General features: G+C 34.0%; 1 protein-coding gene across 1 annotated transcript in view; it reads left to right on the plus strand.

Moving 5' to 3' along the window:
- The window catches only part of LOC123679206 (zinc finger protein chinmo), a 126,079-nt gene that overhangs the window by 20,398 nt on the left and 89,127 nt on the right, over positions 1–16,554 (plus strand). The window lies entirely within an intron of this gene.

Here is a 16,554-nt window from a genome sequence, read left to right on the forward strand (position 1 = left end):
TGTTCATCATATAAAATAGTTATTAAAGAGATTGCATTAGTAACTATTTGTTTGGTTTTGTTTTGGCCGTTCGGTATGAAAATATCATAAGATTAAGGTCATCATTTTCATTTATTGGTTTTTCTCAGTTGATTGAAAACGATAGAGGTTCATTTTAAGGTATATCCATCTATTATAACCTTTTGGTCAACTATTTCTATTCATGTATACAACAAAAACGCAATGAAATTTACCGAAATTAATTTCATCAGAAATCTGTGCAAACAAGAAACATTATTTCTAAACATATGATAACTCTAATGAAGCAACTTAGAAACTTGAAATTTTCAGAGTTCAGACCTCGAATGGTGCGGTTGAGTCGGTTAATGGACAGAATTCGACAAGGGGTTTCGTCCATAGCCGTTTCCTGTTAATTTCGAAACAACGAATTCGATGTTGATATAAAATGATAAATTTCCAATCATATGCAAAATATCATGCTGATCGCATCACCAGAATCAAATGAATTCAAGAAGAATATTGGAAAAGATGCACAACATTTCAGTGGCTAAAGATCCAACCGAATTGATATTTTGCGGGCAGATGAAGAATAATAGTTTCATGCTTGGTGCAAAATATCTTGTTGATCGCATTATCTGAACTGTAAAAATGAAAATTCAGAAATAATATCGACAAAACCTAACAGAGGGTTTAAGAATAAAAGGTTTCATTTGAAGCTATCTATCTATCTGTGGTGAATTGAGTTGAGCTGTGTACACGTCCTACTCAAGGAGGAATAAAATTGTACGAGTGAGTAACATAATCTTTGGCCTTCTCAAATGTTTCAACTTTGCCTTAACTCACCTACAGGTAACGCACTGATGAGGCCTAATAACCGATTGCGCTTTTCAATTTTGTAAAATAAAATAAATGAAGTACAACTTTATACCTCATCTATCTATCTATCTATCTAGCAGTTGTCACTTCTGAAGCTATCATATTTCGAGAGATAAGAAAAAATTACGCCATCATATAAAATGAAACGATACACGTTTCAACAACGCATTAAAATTCTCAAAATTCACTACAAAATTATGAAAATTTTCCAGTCACAGTTAGCAATACTAATGTACTTTTGGGTAGTTCTGAAGCACCTTCTCGTCGGGCAACTGGTGAAGAAATTTAAGGTGCTGAGACAAGTTAATGATGTAAACAATCGAACTCGCAAAACAAAAGCTCAGGTTGGCCTATTCCTCGTTCACCTTGGGATTGAAGCATTCAACAAACGACATAACACCATATTTTGCGTGAAGACTTAGGTCTTCAGGCTTTTAAAGTTCAATTAATACAATAACTCAAGCCGGTCGATCCTCAGCAACGTTTTAACTTCGCTGATTGGCTCTTGAAATTCATCAAAATATTTTTTTTCATCCTGAATTTCATCGAAAATTTTTCACTTTGGAGGCTATGTTAAATAAGCAGAATTATTCTTGGGCCTTGGAAAATCCAAGAATGTTGGTTGAAAAGCCTCTCCATCCTCAACGTGTCACTGTTTGGTGCGGTTTTTGGGATGGTGGTGTGATTATTCGAAAATTAGGGGTGCAACTGTTGCGGTTGATGGATTGCGCTAACACGCTATGAATATTAATTTTTTTTGGCTGTAATGGGTAATATTGATGTGGACCTCGTTAATTTCATCAAGACGGCGCTACGGCGCTACGTACTACACAAGCAGCGAACTATCTTAAAAGTAAAGTTTCCTGACCATGTCATTTCTCGAAGGGAATTGGCCACCCAGATCTTGTGGAAGATAAGGTGTATGCCAATGCAACCCAAACGATTCAAGACCTTAAGAGGAATTACCACCGCGTGGTTTTTCATGTATCAGTCAATATTTGGTACTCATTCATTTCCCCTCTGGCGATCCTGCGATGACCAAACTTTGTACGGTGTACGAAGTTTTACATTTACTTCATCTTCTTTATTTTCCGGAGCAAATAAGTAGATCATCATTTTACTTCTTTTGTAATGATTTTTTGTTTTTTTTACGAATATTTTAAAAATATATTAGGGCTTTGTTCAAATTACATATCATCAAATTTTTTTGGAAAAAATGAAAAGTTACCAATTTTTTTTCCTTTTTTTTCATTCGCAAATTGAAAATATTTACTTTCTTCCATGTAGATTATCGTTTAAGAAAATTATGTGGAAACTCAATAAAAATCGGTGATTTCTAAGAAGAAATATCTCTGATTCCATTTTGAATTAAGCAACCACGTGGTGGTGTTTCCTTATCCTTATCTAGGACAAAAAGACTCAAATTTTCGAATTCATAATGTAAAATTTCATGAAAAAGATATGGTGCTGGAGCTATAACAGCGATTGACTGATATATTTTTCCATCGTTAATGGCATAACTTCCTCTTTACAATGCAACAAAAATATCCATTCATTTCTAGTTTTTTTAATATCAAAATGAAACTACTTATTGGAACATCTTTCATAAAACTGATTTTTCATTGAATTTTGTGCTATATCTGTTTAGACCAAAAACAAACTGAAATTGAAAATAGAAATAATTCAATCATAAAATTCATAATTTAGATTATTATTCTGGTCTTTCTCAAGTCAAGATACAAGATGCGCCCTCTCCCAAGGGTTTTGTGTTCTGTTCCGAAATCACTGGTGGACTCATCAGATGGGTTATTGAGCGATCTCTGTCCAATACATACCCTTTGACACCATCGTGGAGAGGTGCCTCTGTTGCAACACGACGAACCCTTTAAATCCGCCGGAGCCAAAGTAGTGTGGCGTGAAAACCCATAACGCCATCTGTGAGCCGATAGAATCACTAGTAATATCTACAAGTACCCGTTAGAATATCGCAGAAGCAATTTTCGATTGATTTTCCGATAGATTACTCCAACTTATCACATGGTTGGTAAAATGCCTCATATTGCAGTGAACTAAAACCTTCAGAGTAACGCAAAGGATAACGAGATTGACATAATTACCTTCTTCATTCTTCACGCTTACTTGGCACTCGAACAAGAGATCTCTGAAATCATCGATCGGAACTATTATCTCATATTGTGAATGACTCAACAAGTTCATCGATACAAATTTCCCATTCAAAGGCTCCTAACCTAATACCCCTTCAGACCAGCAGCGAATTGAACGGAACAAATAGGACGTCGAGTTTCGACCTCGAGAATGATAAAAATACCAAATTGAAATATGCAATGGATGGATAGAGATCGCAGCTCGCAATAATAGAGTTATTCGGCAGTGGAACGGGCCGGCAGCATCCGAGCAAGCCCTGGATGGATGATATGGAGTGAGTGGTGGTGGGGGGAATGGAGGAGAGGCGGAGAACGCACACGCACACGTCAACGTGCACATGCCGCCTGCTCGCAGTGTCCTTAGAAGCGGCTAATGCCCGATGATGCCCCCCTCGCTGCTCCCTCCCCCTCTAATCCCAAACTTTTCAGGGCCATCTCGATGAAACGATATTTGCAAACCTGCACTACACGAATCCTATTAGATTAGATGAACGCATTAACTAGAGTTGTGTGCGAACTGAAATTCTATGGTCCTCTTACTTAGTGTGAAAACGGGAGGGGATGTGGGACGTTGATGGAGAGGGGATGATCTAGTATAAATGGGTGTATTAGGAGGAGCAAGGGTTCGAGTGACCCAACGAAAAAAGATCATATAGATTTAAGATGATAAATAATCTGGCTGATCGTTGGTACTTAAAAATAGTAATCCGAAATTTGCATGAAAAATTTCAAAACGTTTCAATAGGCCTCAAAAAATTTGTTCAAATTAAGAATTGAATAATCCCATTCGTCATGATTCTTCGAAAGGTTGGCTGACAAACTGTTGTTTAAAATGAATCATAAGTTGATCTTATATACAGGATGTTTCATCATTGACGCAACGCTGAAATTTTCGAAAAATTTTTTTGACACAGTATCAGGTATCAGGTTCTATTTGAGCTGCATTATTTAATTGTTCGGAAATACACAGGCAGGATGCAACAAAAGAGTGAAAATGACCAGCCATATATTTATTCTTATGAAATAATCTAATTCATTCGCAATGTCATATGCTCAAAACTTCTGAGATTTCCGAGTACTGATTTTTGGATGATCATTGAGAACTCTACTGGGTGCTCAAGAAGAGACGAATCATTGATGACTTATTCAAATGTCAATATTGGGCTTATTCCAACTGACACATCCTAAATTTTATTTTCTCATTTGGTAAAGAATTTTTCGAAAATAATAAAATTTGACATTTCAAATTCTCATTTAAATAAATTCATCAATATATCCTGAAGAGTTGAATGAACTTGGGTTCATTTGAATTTCATGCAATCTGAAAATTCAATGGAAAACAGGGTGTTCCATAAAAAAAACATAATATGTTTGGCCATTTACATCTTTTGGTACAACCTGCGTATTTCCAAAAAATTTGAGAATGTAGCTCTAATGGACCTTAATGATACTGTGACGGAAAAATATTAAAAAATTTCAGCTCTTGACATTAGAGCGTCGCATCAATAGTGGAACACCATGTATAATGCTTAATTTTATATACTCGTATATTCGATTCTTATATAATAGAAAACAAAATTTGTTTTTTATGATTCACTATGTGTTATAACAAATTCTTTATGATATGATTATTATATGTATAGTAGAGCTATTTTAAATCATTGCTGAAAGATGTCCTCAAATGAAAAATTAATATATTTTTTTTGAATCGCATCATAAAATGTAAGACGTCTTTCAAAGATTTAGACATACAGTTCTAGAAAATTTCCCATTCAAAAAGTCTCTCAAAATGGTGATTATTATTAAATTTTTATTTGAAAATCCTCCTAATTTTCCATTATTCACCGACCGCTTGAAAAAGTGACGAAAAAATCTTCTATATTCTAACCCTCCTCAATGGAAAGTCACACTTCTCCTTCTTATGAAATAATAATTATACTCTCTAAGACATATAAGTAGGTGCTTTGCTTTTCAAAGTCTGTTTTCAGAAATAAATCTGTTCGTAAAGAAATATTGTCCAAACCGTTCATAGATAAAAAATAAAACGTGTTTTCAAAAGAAATTTCAGTCATTTCAGTATTTCCACTCGAAAGAAAAGTGTTCCTTCCACATTTACCTGGAAAAGCACAATTGCTGTTTTGACATTACCTGCATCCGCTATTCTCAGGAACTTCCATGTCGATTTTGCATTCTTTAGCTTCTAGCTTGACTCTAGATATAACTTAGTTACAATAGTTTCAACCATAAGGTTCGTTCAGACGTTTTAAACAGTCATTTCAGTTCCAAATATAAGCACATTACCTTTGTTAATTACTAAATATTCCGATATCTTTTGAATTGTTCACTAAATACGTCCCTGTCCTGTTCTATTAAAAGTGGGCCCCATTGCCCAGGTATTTTTGATTATTTTGTGTCGATTAACGAAAACCGGCTCACGCATAACTGGCAGGTGCGATTGGCAGTTATTATCTTGAGATATGGAGAAGATAACGTCTTTTACTTGTAATAAAATTCAGCGAGAATTTTTTTTTCGTCAATGTTTGAAATATACCGCTCAAGTCCATTTTAGAAAAGAAGGAAGTTGCCGTTCTCACTTTAACTCTGTTTAGGCGGTTGTAGAGGAAACGAGGTTTCAAAGAACACGGTTATGAAGTTCATCTGAGAAATTTCAAATGTGTCGAATTTTAGAGAATAGTAATGGTAATAGGAACTTGAGATGATTCTTGCAATATGAAAGTATTTCAATATCCAGGGATGGACACTCATTTGTGATTGTTAATTTCCAAATGCCTATTAAAGGAAAAAAGTTCTGTACATCGCTAGCTAAAGAAATTATTAATTCACAATTCTGAAAATCATCGAAAATATTCCATGAAAACATGCAGTTATGAACTAGATAAAATGAATTCGGAAAACACTCATTAGCAATCTGATCTCCAAATAAAATTTTAGTCTGGTGACGCCAGCTTTCAAGAATAGGGGGACTAAGATAGGCCAGCATTTTATTATGGGGAGGCAAGATTTTTGGGAGGGAATCGAAAAAAATCGGAGAATAAAGGGAAACTAGTATTATATGTAGTCATGAAAATTTCATGAAAAGATAGTGCTGGTGAGGGAAAAGCATTCATTGAATATATAAAAACAGAAAAAAAAAACTTTATGAAATGAGAAAACCTCTGAAATTTTTCATTAAAATTGGTACATGTTTCCTATTTTCGACTTTGAATGTCTATTTTTCGAAAAATTCAGATCAAATAACCTTTTTTCCATGTCCATATAGTTCACTTTAAATTCATGTTGTATTCTTTGTTCATGTGATATTTCAGAGAGTACCAACAAAAATTTAGGCGAGCGGTTTCATTCGTTATGGAAATATGTATGGCTTACATTTAAAAAAACAAAAGTTTGTTTTATAAGTTCTAAACTGAATGTTATAAAAACAGATGATTTATTCACGCCATTTTCTAATTTCCTCTAATAGCTTGAAAACAGTTGAATTAATAAGGTTGTGGTTTTCGTTAAATTAATTACCTTAGAAATCAAGCCCGAAAATGTGCCATTCATTTTTCTAGCTCAACGGGATTCAGAGATTCCCTCACTGGACAACGAATTTGGGACATCCGATACAATTCAAGAGAATTCATCCCTCGCTTCACCCAGTATATAAAACAATAGAATATTAAGGAGTATGACACATTATTGCTACAACCCTTTCTTCTATTTCCTCCATAAATTAATCTGAAGAATTTATAAAATCGGTCATTTCACCTGCAGACTCAAATTTTTCAATTCAAACCCAAATTGCGTTGAACAAATTTGCACATAAAAGAAATTTGATGCGTTGGGTGCAGAGGGTATGCAAGGCGTGGAGACCCACGAATATGCCTCCCTCCCCCTTAATTCAGAGTCGTCCATCCGATGAAGTCATAAGGTTTGCCAATAGAGAAATCACAAACCATCACCGATCTGAGAAAAAAATATTTTTTGGCTCGGAAATAACTTGTTCCCTTCCCAAAACCCAGAGTGCCCTCCAATTAGGATAGCGACCATCCTCCTTCCACCGAATCGTCTCCAGCAGATAACAAAAACAGATCGGAAGGTCCAGATCAGGGTCAATGACAACGTGGCGCGTGGGCCGGGCATTGAAAATCGATGGAGGTGAAATCATAACGGGAGAAATGGAGCCCGCCATTAATTCGAAGGCACCAAAACAACCCCCAGGTGACGTTTCCATTAAAACTTCGTCGAAAATCAAATTTTACGGATACAAACAAGGTTCGCTAGGACTTATTACGTTCGAGGTAGGCATATTCCGAAATTTGGGGGTGAAATTGATCAAACACACTTTCTCAAAGAGGCCCCAGCGAAACTTTCAATTAATTGCTCATATGGAAAGCCCGTGTGGCGTTCCACCTGAACATGACGCGGAAAATTGCGTTCGTCGCTTTGCTTTAATGGAAATTCGATATACCCAGCGGTGATTTTGGTAGGTACTACTCCTGTGGTATTTTTGGGCGAAGATAAGATTTCTGAGATTTTGATAGGGTGTTACTTACATACTTCACTGAACAAGTGACGAGGCATATAGGTTTGTTATACAAACAGAAATAACTCGAATGACAATAATTGAACGTTGGAATAATGAAATCCCTCTACACTCTTAAAATTGGTTGTACAATTTAACAATACTTGTCGATATATTGTATACGAATTGTTGCTGGAATAGGTACAGCACAAAATTTGCGAAAAGAATATATACATTTTCGTGTATCTTTGATTGTGTAGTAATTTTATCAAATTGTTTCATTTTTGATAGTTTTTGTTTTTAAAGAAGTGCACAACATTTGTACACATTTTATGAATAATTGAAGGAAAAGTATATACATTTTTTGAAATTTTATCAATCATCCAAGTTTGATAATATGTTTTGTAATTTGAATACTAATGACTAATACTTAATAAGTTTAATGTGGAATAAGAATTTTGAAAAATGAAATATATGTTACTAAAAGGAATTGGGGTTAGTCTTACACGTATATATCTAACAGATCAATTGAAAAGTCCCTGGTCTATGTCTACCATAGTAAAAAAATTTTTTTAGCAAAATTCGATTTTATTATTCAACATGGTTGCCTTCGGGGGCGATACAGCGATTATAGCGAGCTTCCAACTTTTCGATACCATTTTTGTAGTACGATTTGTCTTTCGCTTCAAAATAGGCCTCAGTTTCGGCGATTACTTCTTCTTTAGCGCTAAATTTCTTCCCAGCGAGCATTCTTTTGAGGTCTCAGAACAGGAAAAAGTCACTGGGGGCCAGATCTGGCGAATACGGTGGATAAAGAAGCAATTCACAGCCCAATTTTGCCATTGTTTTTATTAATTTGTGACACTGTCTTGATGGAACAGCACCTTTTTAATCCGAATGGGGCCGTTTTTTGAACATTTCATCCTTTAAACGATCTAATAATGCTATATAATAATCGCTGTTGATGGTCTGGCCCTTTTGGAGGTAATCAATGAATATTATACCTTGTGCATCCCAGAATACTGTTGCCATAACCTTGCCAGCTGACTGTTGTGTTTTTCCTGGCTTTGGACTCGGTTCATCGTGTGAAGTCCACTCAGCTGACTGTCGATTGGACTCCGGAGTGAAATGATGGAGCCATGTTTCATCCATTGTCAATTCTTTTTTTTTTCATCTTTTTTCAAATAACGAAAGTATCTACACTCATAACGCAATATCTCACAAACTGATGGTCGGATTGGTGTCAAATTTTGACACATATCGTTTGAAGGTTGGTACTAACTAAAAATCATATGGATTTAATACTAGCACCGTCATCTGTGCATCAGACTGGGGACTTTTCAATTGGCCATATACCTACATGGTTTCAACTGAATGTTCGAACTCAAAACAATATTTTTCTTTTAATATTAATTTTAGTGAATGGAAGACTCATTACAGTAAGCCGTCTTATGAATATGTTTATTCTATACATTCTGACGGTATTTAAATTTTTCTCATTTTATCCGTTAATGAATGAAATTGACTTCAAACATTGGTCGTTCCAATTATTTTTCGAATGGAAGTACATAATATTAGAACAAACTCATGTTATTTATTTCTATTTAATTTCATGAAGTGAATAATCGGTGTTTCCTTTTTATTTTATATTCTACATCTACGTTGAAAGTGTTTCTGCAGTTTTCATTAAAAATTATATAGGAGATACCTAAAGAACGGAACTTTCTTTGTTGTCGGTTGATTCTTCAGTTTCCTTTGTCACAACATCAATATTTTGAGACTTGTGACATCATATCATTTCGTTTTATTTTATTTTCTATCCCCAATATTTATTCGAGGGTTTTCCATAATTTGAAATAACCAGTGCGTTACAATTTATAAAAGGAAATATGAAATAATCATCTCTGTGCTAGGGAATTATGTACATAGAATTCGGATTGTTCAGCTACCACATATGCCTGCCTTATATTCACGAATGAGTAAACCGCGATCCCGATAATAGAATTCAGAGCTGCATTCGCAATTTCATTCCAGAATAGTTATTTATAATACAAGTGCAGAAGGCATTGATATTCTTCCACGAGTTCAAAATTCAAAAACGAGCCACGAAGTGGCGAGTTTTGGAATGAACGAGTGGTAGAATGAGCCTTCTGTACGAGTATTATACATTATTTCCTCTAATTCATTGCATTTTCATTGAAGTTAATGAAATATTTCCATAAATATAATTTAGTGATTTTTGCATTGAAAAATGTTGGTTGGCAGAACTGATTTCTTTAAGGCAATTTGATGAATTGACAGATAAAGCCGTAGCGGAAAGTTCGGAGTGCCAACATAGAATAATAAAATATAACCATGAAAACTGTTTGCGTTTCTGATATATTCTCGCACGATTTTGTTCTACAAGATGTGGAAGAATGAACGGAATAACCACAGAATTAGAGAAATTATATTCTAATTTCAGCCTTGATTTTTTAGTCATTTTTTCAAATTAATAATTGAGATTGTTTAAGTTATTACATAAGTTATCTGTTATCTATAGCTATGAGACTGGTAGTTGAGCTATAACTTTTCATTATGAGAAAATCAACATGGGGCCAAAAACTTTACTATATAAGTTAGTAATTATGTGTGAGATATTTTCAAAGCAAGCTATGAAGCAGAGTCGACACATGGAGTGGATCTAGTTTGAAATTTGTTTATACTTTCCTTTTTGATCTTTCTATATCTCGATTATCCCATCAATACATTCCGAACACAAAAAAAATGCAATCCTTAAGCTAGGCCCGGAAATTATTGTGTGACGTGTTGTATGTAAGATATACATCAATTACAGAATTATTTTACTTTGAATTATGTTCATTTCAGCATTCTCTGTCAAACTGCCATTTCTAGATCCTATAACTTATTAACAATTAGAATTAGATGAGAGAAATTTTATCTTCTGTGAATTTTATTGTTCGGTGCGGGTTTAGTTTCATTCAGTAAGTCCATATTTTCAAGTTATTTATTTTATTTTTTCTTATTCAATTGATGACCAAATATCTATTGTTTAGAAGAAAAATCAGCATTTGATGGCAACGAAAATTAATGCAAATTTTCCCTCAAACAATAAATATAAAATAGGTAGTTGAAATAAAAATGTGTTCTACCGATTCTGTTCATTCTGTAGTTGAAATAGTGTGATCTAGTTGTAAATTGGAGCACCACGTCTGATATAAATTTGCATTTTCAAGGTTTCATTGTCAGAAATATGGAGAGACCCTATATTTATAGTTTCTTTCGTAAACTGTCTGGTGTGCAGTGCCAAACGACATTTTATTTTTAAAAATAAATATTTCCCCTAAGAGAATTTCCGTTTATCTTTAGAGGTCATATTCAATTTGAAAAGGTTTTTCACAGTGATTTTAATGTTACAACAAAAGACCTATAGTATTTTAGTGGACAACTCAATCTATATTGTCACTTACACAATTCCTCATATACAGGGTGCCTGAATTGATGCAAAATATTTCAAAACTTGATGATATACTCCATCGAAAATTATTGGAAGATCATTCATCTAATTAGATGAATTTTTCTGAGCCCTTTCCCCCTTAAAACCTTGCAGGGGTTTCTCACCCTTCCATGATAAAATTTCAGAATTACAAGAAGTGACATTCCTCTAACGTAAGCTGATTTACCAGAAGAATTGTATCTTTTATATCATTTATGATATGAGATATTCGATTAATTCAACCGAATAGAGTTCAAGTGATTATATTGTTTTGTAATTAATGTATAACAATTTCTTGAGAAAAAGTAATAATACAGACTAGGTGTATATTTAATTTGACTCTTTGTTCGAATTTCCCATAATGAAAAATGAAGCATCAAATTCTGATGCAATATATAAAAGAGTTTGATATATCTATCATTTTGAAGCTCTGAATAAGAAACTGTCAAAAAGTGTTATTCAATTAGTGTTATTCAGTATTTCTCAGCGTGTAGCGCCATCCTATAGACGTGAGAACAATCACTTCAAGATATACAAAATTTTAAATATCACTAATATCTAGATAATTGATTTCTAATCTAATGATCTAAAGGTATGTTATAATGAAACAAATTCTAGAATGAATTTCATAATTTTTTCTAACCTTGACCAACTAGATGTGGTTGACGCATTGTGGTTTCAGATTAATCTTCAACCTTTAAGAATAACTTCAAATTATCACAGGAAAATACTAGCTATGGCCGAAGCGTATAATAGACAATTATAGTCTGACACAAAAAAATGAACTCTTTCGTTTTTTTTTAGACAAATCTTTTTTAGTTATGAAGTGTATGGAGCAGTTTTGGTTGCAAGTTGACAATAGTTCTGGACTAAGTTGATTTCGTTCATACAAAATAACCATTCTGAATTGGTTTTTGTGCATTTCAAATCATTTTTATATACATATAAACTCACTGTATGTTACATATTTTGTTAGCTTTTATCGAGGAGAAATTCTTACAAAAAAAATAGAGCAGTACTGAGCTCTCAATTGATAACTAAGACACATAGCCATTTATGTGAAAAAAGGCCAATATTTATTCCTATTTGGAAAACATAATTCGAAAACATATCAGTTCAATATTTCAATTAATCGAATACACCAACAATTGATTCACGATATCAAGGTTTATTGTTATATATCCCGAACTATAAGTTATTAGTGAAATATATTCAACCAAAAACATATTTCCTTTAATTTTGAATTCACTTCTATATTCTCTGTAGTTCAATATAAATTCTCTGCGCCTACCTATAATTAAATGACCACCTTGTATCAAAATTTCATGAGCAACAACCCCCGAAGATACCATAATCAAGGCTAATAATAACCATAAAAGTAGCACGTAAACTTCAAAGGTTTTTATTACGTATGTTGGCTATCTAACAACGCAATGAATCCATAAAAATTCACTCGACATGCGAGCCAGCAGGACTAATCAATAACCAAACGGGATCAATTCGAGTCCATTTTGGAAATTCTATTAAGGAACAATTTACAATATACCAGGATTTTTTTGTTGCATTAAGAATAGATAGGTACCTAATCGTTTTGTACATCAAATAGCTATTTCTGATGACCAGAATATTGATTTTAAACTTGTAATTACAAATAATTCATGAAAAGAAAATTAATGGAAAGGAAATTTCGGTTAGAGCTCAGTAGTTAGATACCGCATTATCAATAATGAGGCAACGTTTGGAAAGATAAACTATGGAAAAAATGAAAATACACTCAGGTGTAAAACAAAAACGCAACAAGTTTATATTAAGTAAAATTTGAATTCTCAAAGTTTTCTTATTTTCAGCTCGAATTTCAACATTTTTTCAGTAAACCGTAGATAACATTATTAATTTCAACTTACATATTCAATATTTGTATGAGTTCTGGCTTATAAGACACTATGCAGGGTTAATCAGAAGTTTGCTGTCGAACCCTGAATTTGAAAAATCCTGTGGAAAAATGTCGTGGTCAATTTTTTTCAAATTACCAATTTTCATCAAGATCCATTTCTTTTCAAAAATTTTTTTTTTGGTTCCGGACTTTAAGTGCACTAGTTCATTTTGGAGAGAGACATGAACTTATGATCAACGGTTTGAAACCTAATCGCCAGTATGAACCGCCGGCGCCGTATGCATGCTGCATACAAAAAAATAATGATATGAATTAAAAAAAAACGTTTTTCTAGGTTATTTACCTTACAGTTGAATTCATTTATCTTGATTTTTTACTTGAATACAATAAGTTTGCTTAAATAAATTTTGAGCTGATTGATTCACAGGGCAAAATAAATTTTTTTGGTGCCTGGGATTTTAGAGCTGATTTTAACTATATTTGAGACGTGAAATCTGTACAGCAATCCATTATTCTATATCAGCTCTACTCTTTTAGATACATCAACTTATCTACCATTCAGTAAGTACTCGTATATCCATTGATGAGAGTTCTAAAATTATTATATATGCATTAATGTAGGAACAAAGGGAATAAATATGGTTCAATACCACTTGCTCACTAAAAGAAACTGAAAAAAAAATACATTAGCTTTGGTCTTACAGAAGATAAAGTATCACGAAAATAAATGGATGGTTTGTGTAGACTTAAAAATGGTAAACTGCTTCTTGGGCAGCAAAGTGGTTACACGAAATATATGTGTTTCTTGTGCCTCTAGGATAGCAGGGATAAAACATACCACTGGGTTAGAAAATATTGGCCTCAGAGAAAACATGGACGTTGGGGAAAATGTCATTAACGACGCTTTGGATGGAAGAAAAAAAATTATTCATCCTTCGTTACATATAGAGTTGGGATCAATGAAGCAATTTGCAAAGGCTCTTCATAAGAATAGTTCATGTTTTGCATATATAGGGGTAAAAATGCATCAGTTGAGGACAGAAAAACTCAAAGCAGGGATATTTGACGGTCCAAAAATAAGACAATAAATTAGAGATTATGCCTGATTGATATGACATTAGCCCAAAAAACCACGACACCAAAACAGTTGTTCCCCTGTAATCAGTTATAATATCACAAGAGCATAGACAATATTCGATTATACACAGATTCGCGAGATCTAGTTCGCGAAACATCACGAGAGCGCACCTCGAGTGGTGATCTCAACAACAATCATTTTTGAATTATTCGTTTAATTTGTGATAAAAAATCTCTTCTGTTTTTTTCGTATAGGGCGCCGTTTTTGTTGAAAAAATTGAAACATCTGAACGCGTATTTTTCATTTGTTTAATAGTCGTAAATTATCATGCCGGTGAAAGAGAAAGTTTTTGAAGATGCAGAATTGAAGGCATTACCCGATCAAGACTCGTGTCAAACGCAACAAGAATTGGCAGGATCATTGGAAGTGACGCAACAGGTCATTTCAAAACGCCTGAAAGTCATGGGAATGATTCAGAAACAAGAAAATTGGGTGCTGTACGAGTTGAAGCCGAGATATGTTGAACGGTGTTTGTTTGCTTGTGAACTGCTGCTTGCAAAGCAAAGACGGAAAGGATTTCTGCATCGCATTGTGACTCGAGACGAAAATGGATTGATTGCGATAATCCCCAGCGCAGGAAATCGTGGAGATATCCCGGTCATGCTTCCACGTCGACGGCTAAACCGAATATTCACGGTTCCAAGGTCATGCTCAGTATTTGATGGGACCAGCTCGGCGTAGTGTATTATGAGTTGTTAAAACCGACTGAAACAATCGCAAGCTATCGTTATCGAATGCATTTAACGCGTTTGAGTCGAGAATTGAAAGACAAACTGCAGGAATACAAAGAGAGACATGATAAATTGATTTTACAGCATAACAATGCTCGACTCCATGTTGCGAAAGTTGTGCAGACATACTTGGAAACGTTGAAATGGGAAGCCCTACGCCACCCACCGTATTCTCTAGACGTTGCTCCCTCGGACTATCACTTGTTTCGTTCAATGGCGCACGGTCTGGCTGACTAGCACTTCCAGTCTTATAAAGAAGTAAAAAATTGGATTGATTTTTGGATCGCTTCAAAGGATTACCAGTTTTCTCAATAAGGGATACGTACGCTGCCTGAAAAATGGGAGAAAGTAGTGGCCAGCGATGGACAATACTTTGAATCATAAATGAATAACCAATAAATTTGGGTGCAACATGAATACTGACATCTTAATGATGACAATTTTGACGCTCTATATTTATACTTACCTATACCTACTATACAGGGTGAGTCTTTGACTTGTACATATATTTCAACCGAATATTCCTGAGGTCAAAAGAAACACTTTTTTCCTTTATCCTAAATAAATAACCAGTATTTTACAATGAAGCCTCTTATTTCTGAAAAAAAAACGGCGGAAGCAGAGTTGTGCGCCTATGTATTATTCTTAGACTTATTAAATAAACAAAATTAAAATTTGATTAATATTGATCCATAACACTACAGGGTGGGCAAATTCCGATGTTTTAGCACTACAACTTTTAAACCAGAGAAAATAGACAAAATCTGATACCCCCTTCTCGGTCTTTTTTTCTGAGAAACTAACAGGGGTAGTATTCATTTTCGGCCACTTTCTTCTGTTTTCGAGTTATAAGCGAAAATTGGAAAAATGGCGATATCGAAAAACATTTATATCAACGTTGATACTGATGATAGAGCTCTGAAATTAAAACATCATACAGGCACCTTTTTACGTAGAATCCAGTGGCGTGCTCGTCTTTTCAGAAGGGTTTATAATTACGACGCTATGACCCAAAGTTATGTTTTTTCAAATGGGAACACTAGGTTTTTGTGCCATTTTTTGAAAGCTTAATTTCTCCTAATTTCAAAAATATATAACATCGTATGGTTTGTATCAATATAAATAATAGAAAATGGTCAAAAACCTTTTTTTACCTGAAGGTCTCTATATTTCTATGGTTTCAACTGTTGACGAGCACAGAAAAATTGAGCTTCCTATAACAAGAGAAGTGTCCTTCCATCAATCTGATTATTTCTATGCTTCTAACTAATTTCTTCAAAATTCGAATCTAGATATATTTTATAAAAATAGTTACGAAAATATAAATGAACTCGGAGAAAATTTCCTAGGTTGCTTGAACACAGTTTCGGTGCAAAATATCGAGAAGATGTGTCGATTGTGCATTGTGCAATTGTTGTTATTATTAGGTTAATTAGTATTTCTTGTTTGTTCCCTTCGTAATTAAATTATTCAATCATATATGCATTGTTTCATATGCTATTTGAAATGGATTGGTACTTGTGCGTACCTATTCATTCTGGAGACCTATGAAAATAATCTTTTGATGCATCCATCTCATTACAACTCTTTCGATTGAAACATACGATCCTGTAGATCTTTTCGTTATTTCCAAATCCATTTTTAGATAAAAAATTATTAATTATACCTAGATTCGAATTTTGTAGAAAAGCATAGAAATAATAAGATTGATGGAAAGGCACTACTCTTG

The sequence above is a fragment of the Harmonia axyridis genome, chromosome 4, assembly GCF_914767665.1.
Source record: "Harmonia axyridis chromosome 4, icHarAxyr1.1, whole genome shotgun sequence".
Taxonomy (NCBI): Eukaryota; Metazoa; Arthropoda; class Insecta; order Coleoptera; family Coccinellidae; genus Harmonia; species Harmonia axyridis.